Raw genomic sequence first — 6,776 nt, 5'->3', positions numbered from 1 at the left:
GAGTCTTGCTATTTACTACCTTACCATTGTTGTGTATTTAGAATCCACCAAATGATTACAACTGTATGTTGTTGGTTGCTGCTGTATTGTTGTTATTGTATGGAAAAGAGAATGGAAAAAGTTATATTGCTTAGTATGAACCAGTGCGGACCAATGTTGACCTGCAATAAACTTGTTAAAAAAAAACTCCCAGACTAATATGTGTTATGTGTGTTTCAGAGCTAGAACCCTGTTTCAGCCACTTACTCTGCAGTGAAAAATTACCCCCCCCCACCCCCCCACCCTACTCCCATGTGTTAGCTGTCCATACCTAATTTCTGCCTCAATTATTCAGCGTGGGTAATCTAAAGAAAAACAGTGTGAAATATGTCAGTGTGCGTGACGCAGTGACTAAAAATAAATACTGTATGTAGCAGTAGTAAAGAAGTACAAATTTGACTAACCCTTCTCTACACAGATCTTTTTCCTATGAACATGGCTTATGCCTCATGTCCACTGGATGCGGCTGTGTCTAGTTCCAGGTACACCACATCTCCAGAACTTCTCCTTTGTAAATCAAATGTCCATCCTTTCATTCAGTAGCAGCATGTTAATCAGCACTGTAAAGGTTTACTTTGTCAAACTTTGGGGTTTTTCAATCATGTTGACCACACCGTTGCAGCTCACACTTATGATCGAGGTGGCATATAAAAATAACCTATTTTCAAGTTGCAGCTCTTTATTTGTGCACAACAATTACAAATGGAGCTGTCGTTTCGCCCTTATTCCAAAAAAGACAGTATTCAGACTAGAGATGAGCCGATACCAGTATCGGTATCGGCTCCGATACTGCCTAAAACGCTGGTATCGGTATCAGGAAGTACTGGAGTTAATGCACCGACCCGATACCACATAATAAAGCCCTAAAGAAAATCTACATTAAAGTAGTTTATTTATGTTCTTTTTTCCGTTATAACTGACTGTCAAACTGCAGAATAAAAGAAAGTTCTGTGGCGTTCATTGTTTGTGTTTGTTCATGTTTCACAAAGAGTTTAACCTGAGCCAGACTGACAACAAAGATATAGAAATCATATCACATCCATACAGGGATAGTAGTATACAGTTGTTAAAACATAATAAAATATATGACACACTGGTATCGGATCGGTACTCGGGATCGGCCGATACGCAAGTTCAGGTATCAGAATCGGTATTCGGTATCGGGAAGCAAAAAATGGTATCGGGCCATCTCTAATTCAGATTAAGCTGTTTACATGGCTAATGAAAGTGAATATTCCACCGTGAATAGAATTTTTTCAAAGTTTTCCACCTGTGGAAGACTTGTTTGACCGCAGCAACGCAGCCTCCCTCCTTCAGTCCTTCAACCAGCTTCTTGAAAAGGTCGGCGTTGCGAGCCATTTTTGTCCGCCTATTCCCGAAATCCTTAAAATACGTACATTTTCACCAGGCTTGATGCGACCGCCAATTTTGGTGAGTTTTTGAGTATGTTAAGCCCCTCAAAAAGGCGATTAATTTGCCATAATAATAATAATAATTCCTTCAGTTTCAATAGGGCCTTCGCCGCTGTCGGCGCTCGGGCCCTAACTATTGTTTTTAAAGGTGCTATACAAATAAAGTTATTGTTATTATTGTTAGTATTATTATCCAAACGGAATACGCTGTTTACATAACCTGTATCAAATTTGGAATATTGTGATATTCGGAATAATAGTGGAATATAAGTGTGCACCTAAATGTACACAATGCTACTACAAAAGGTAGAAAAGAAAAACTAATCCAAGACGCAAGACATAAAACACAACATAGTGCATAAGAGGATATAAGAAACATACAGAAGAAGGACTAATGCATGTGATGCCTTTTGCCCTTTGGGGCCCTATCTTGCACCCGTCTCAAGTGTCTTTGCTAGTTTAAGACCGACGCAGTTGTCAATGTCCCGTCCAGCGCCCGTTTCGTTTAAATAGCAAATGCACCTGCGCCCATCTTTGCGCTGGTCTTACAGGGAGGTGTGTTCAGGTGCATTCTGGGCGTAGTGCTATCTTGAGGCAGCGGAAAGTGATCGCGCCATTGACCAACATAAACCTGGTCTAAAGTCAGTATTTCATTGTTATTTTAACAGCGAATTAATAAAATGCGCCTAGGCTTATGCACAGCGCGCGCACACTATGCTTGTTACACACACACACAGAGACGCGCAGCAGCACACAAACATGCAAAAGACTACAAATAAAAATATTACCGTGCAAATCCGCCATCATAATAGCAATGCGCCAAGGTACAAACGCACCTGGCTTTTAAAGGAAATGGGAGAGGACACTCTGATTGGTTTATTGCATGTCACGCCCAAAATACACCTATGATTAATTAAGACACTAAGGCTCACGGACCCTTTTTTTTCCGCCGTCAAACTAGCAAAAGTGGATTTGGACACGCCCTAAACCCACCTGTGCCATGTGCGTCACGCTGTGTGCTTAGATCGTCATTTGAGTGTTTTTGCTGTCTACGTAGTGGAGGTGTGTCCTAACTTGTGCCTCCTGTTTGCAGGTTACTAATTAGAGTAACTCAGCTCACCTGGGTCTGGTGTGCTGAGGCTTATTTAGCTGCAGTATCCTGTCTCTCCCCTCTCTCTCTCTCCCTCTCTCTCTCTCCCTGCTGTCTCCACTGGCACACCAAAGTTAGGTTATGTTTGGTTATGTTATCCTAGGTTTGCCTTTTGCTGAGTTTACACTGTACACAACACCAACACACACTCACTCATGCACACCCTACACCTCTACCTCCACTGATTTCTACATCTCATTCTGTATATAGTTAATTTGGTCTTATTTGGTTCAATTTGGTTTAATAAAGTATTGTTTTAAACATTTAACATGGTGTAGTCTCTAGGGGTGTGCATTGGCACTGCCCTCACAATTCGATTCGATTACGATTCACCAGGTAACGATTCAATTCGATTCTACGATGCATTGCGATGCATCAAAATTCTACTGCACACAACAAGGCAAACTTTTCTTCAGTCATGAGGCAATACAAGCAGTCAGATATTGAACAACAGATTTTATTGGCTGCTATGTGTGTATTTTCACTCTCCTGTATCTTTGACATAAATGTCATTAAATCAAATAAAATTGAATGGTACAAGGTATTAGAGTTTAGATTCTCAGCCCAAGCCCGAGTCCGACCCGAGCCCGACACGACCTCGGGTCGGGCCCATTACCTATTTAGCCTAATTGGGTGGGGAGAAAGCTATGCCATAATCAGAAATATTATAAATAAGTATATATAAGCTATATAAAAGTAACAAATGTGTACAAAATTTAGGCTGCAGTTACAAAATGTAGCACTTCATGCGCGGAGTCTCCTCCTCTCGCACGCATCACACCGGGCCTGCTGTGCTGTATTGTGTATCTTAAGTGCAACATGGAGCTTGAAGATGTAAAGAAAAAAGAAAAACAGGAGAATTACCTTTGAGCAAGTGTGGAGGAAAGTCGGAGGTATGGAAGCAGTTTAAACAAGTCGTGGGCAGTGACAACAATATGTTGTTCATCATTGTTTCATTGTTTATTGTATCAACAAAGAACAACAAAGAAGATGGCTGCTGCTGCTGCTGCTGGCGAACACCGGTCTTTTGAATCGGTTTTGGCCACGACTCTGGAAACTTGGAGTTAAGCACTGAAGTCATTCTTTAAAAAGGAAGATGTGTTCGGAGTTTTGCCAACCGGATACGGTATAAGTTTAATCTATCAACTAGCGTTGCTCTGGTTGGTTGTAGTGCTATCCTATTGCGTGCAGAGGGAATTTGAAAGACAACCGTTTATCCCGCCCCTCGGATTGAGCCATGCCAATGGTGAGTTCGCAGACCCAGTGATGTGGGTCTGGCTTGTCAGGCTAGTATAGCAAGCCTAAACATTAATTCCCGAAATCTTTATATCTGTCAGCAGCTCGGACACACTGCTGTCCGCGCTGATGTGCCGTCACCTGTTGTGAAACAGATGTTGTCTGTACCGTCTCTGGTTCTGGCTCTGACCACGGGAACAGTGACGGGGCAGCTCGCTTCAACGCAGCATAATAACTCCTGAAAATAATGTCCATCTTGCAAACGGATCTGTCTCTGCAGTCATCTCAACCATCGAATACAGCAACAGGAAATAATACTCACGGCTTTTTTTTTTTCTGTGAAGAAATGTTTCGCGGTGTTGGTGAATTCAAAAACAAAACACCACTAAATGTTGCGTTAAAATGCGTTGTAACTTGCGTTACTGAGATTGTAACGGATATACTATTACTGAAATGTAATTAGTAATGCGTTATATTACTGTGTTACAGCAAAAAGGAATACATTGCTGTAATTGCGTTACTTTTATAACGCGTTACTCCCATCAACACTGGACTGCGAGGATGTTCTATCACATGCCTGCCCCTCCACCCACAAACCTCCTGACACCCCCTGGCTGGGTGTACAGGGTTGTGTAGACGAGAGGCCGTTAAGTGATTCACGAGGCTTGTGGGCTACAACCAATCATACACTCTCGAGCTGCTCTCATCAGCTGAGGTTAGACACCTCTGTCCATTTGTTCCTACATAATGACTGTGGAGACATGCACACGCATGCAGTCATCAAGGGTCGATCAAAAACATTCGGCTTTCATTCCTGTTGTTTTTTAATGTTTAAAATTAAATTAAATTAAACACACAGTACATCTCCCACAGTGGGTGTATCTGTTCATAGAAATACTGTCTCTCCTCTGTGTTGCGCCTATTTATATGTATTATTGGCCATTACAGTAGAGCATTGTGGCGAAACTGTGGCTCCCAGCTGCTCGCGCTTCTTCTATCCATGTGTTGTCATGAGATTTCTTTTTTACATTTTAAAATGTAGTCTATTTGTAATAAATCAAAAGGCTGTGTCGAATTTTTTTTTTGAAGTGTGTCTTCATGTGATTGATCAACATCTCGCATGTAATGCACATAGCCTACTAACAGCCTAAACATAAACATACTCGCACTCTGGCAGAGGCTCGTTGGAAAACCTACCAGGCTGGGCTACTGACCATAGCCATAGCCATAGCCATGGCAGAGGCAGGAAAGCGTAAAACAAAGTGCAAATGTGAAGATGAGCACATGACATTTTTTATCTGAATTGGAGGATTGGTATTTTGCTTTTGCCTAAACAGAATAGGAAAGCCTTTTGCTTGATATGCCAGACTTTAGTGTCACATTTTAAGGCTTCAAACTTTGAGCACCATTTCACTTTATGCTAATGTGATACAGGATTTACCCAAAAGCACCAATAAAAAGGCTCCTAATGAATGCTAATGTTCCGTATCTTTGCAATATGTAAATATGCAATTGTTTGCTAACTTTTTTTGTTTGCTAACGGCAACTTTATAAATATCTGTTGTTACGCTGCCAACAAGCGGCCCAAAAAAATCCAATTGATGCTTTAATCTTGCAAGACTGAAGAAACAGGATGGTGAAAATAAGGAAAGAGATACAGTAAATTGCTCTTGTATATTTTTTTGCAATAATAGTAATAATATTACCAACATAAAAATAACGTTTTATACAGCACTTCAAAAATCAGCATTCCAAATCGCTTTACAAAAAGCAGCATTCAACTATAACATTGAGTGAGCTCCAAAACCGTAACAACACAGAAACACACGAATAAAAACAGGTCAGCACAAACAACATTTAACAAATTACATTTATAAGTATCGTTTTTGATCTTGTGAAAGACCATGATCCAAATAGTCAAATTTAATCAAATGTACTTTGACTGGGATGTAATTTAATCCAGTGCAAAAAAATAAGATGCATGTGATTCTCCATTCGTATCGAACATTTCCTGGTCATATAACAGAGGCCCAACAGCCTAATGAACAGGTCCTATTGCCTCATGCTTAACCAGCAGATGCCATATAAAACCTCTCTGCAGCTAGTGGATGAGAATCCCTATGATGTCAGTGTGATGTGTCGCCTCATGTTGCAGTCTCAATGTGCTGCCGTGAAGTCCCACTTCTCAAGCGAAACAATGTCAACAGGAGCTCCAGTGAATGGCTGAGTTGACAAAACTTCTTCTTTCTATAGCAGAAATTTGGGTTTTCTTTCAACCAAATTGCCCAAAAGTAACACGGATGGTTCCATGAAACACACGTCACAAGTCAACTTAAGGATTGGTTCACTATCATTGACTTTTGGGTGTTTTATTTAATTTTATAGAATTATTCTGACTAAACTTTGACAGTCTGCCCATCAACATCCTCTGATCTTAAATATTAGTCGAAATAATTCAAACTTTCTGCTTTTTTAACTAAAAAATTAGATGTCATTTTAATATAGGCTATATGAGGTTTATTGAACATAAAATCCAAAGAATGGGTGTAAAAATAATGGTAATAAGTTGGTGTTAGTGTATACTGGTGGTTGTGCGAAAAATAGAGCAGAAAAATGCTACAAAACATTTAAAAGAACGTCGAAAACAGACAAAAACGTTTTTTTTTTTTTTTTTAAAGTGGCTTAATAAGTCACAAAACCGTCAAGTGTGAAATAAAAGTGTCAATTTTCAATTTTGATCCAGAAGGACAACACAAGGTAAATATTGTTTTTCAAGTTATTTTCCCATCTCTTGTGGGTGATTACTTTAGCTGATGTGCTTTAATAAACAGTGTTTCAATGGCTTCCTGTGGCAAGTGTATCAGTTTGATAGATGTGGAACACAAATGTCTTGCTTTTCTGGGTCCATTTTGTTGTTTGTCTGCAATGATAGCTTTCAG

Source organism: Sander lucioperca, chromosome 22, assembly GCF_008315115.2.
Source record: "Sander lucioperca isolate FBNREF2018 chromosome 22, SLUC_FBN_1.2, whole genome shotgun sequence".
NCBI classification, from domain to species: domain Eukaryota; kingdom Metazoa; phylum Chordata; class Actinopteri; order Perciformes; family Percidae; genus Sander; species Sander lucioperca.
Note: the sequence above shows the minus strand (reverse complement) of the source record.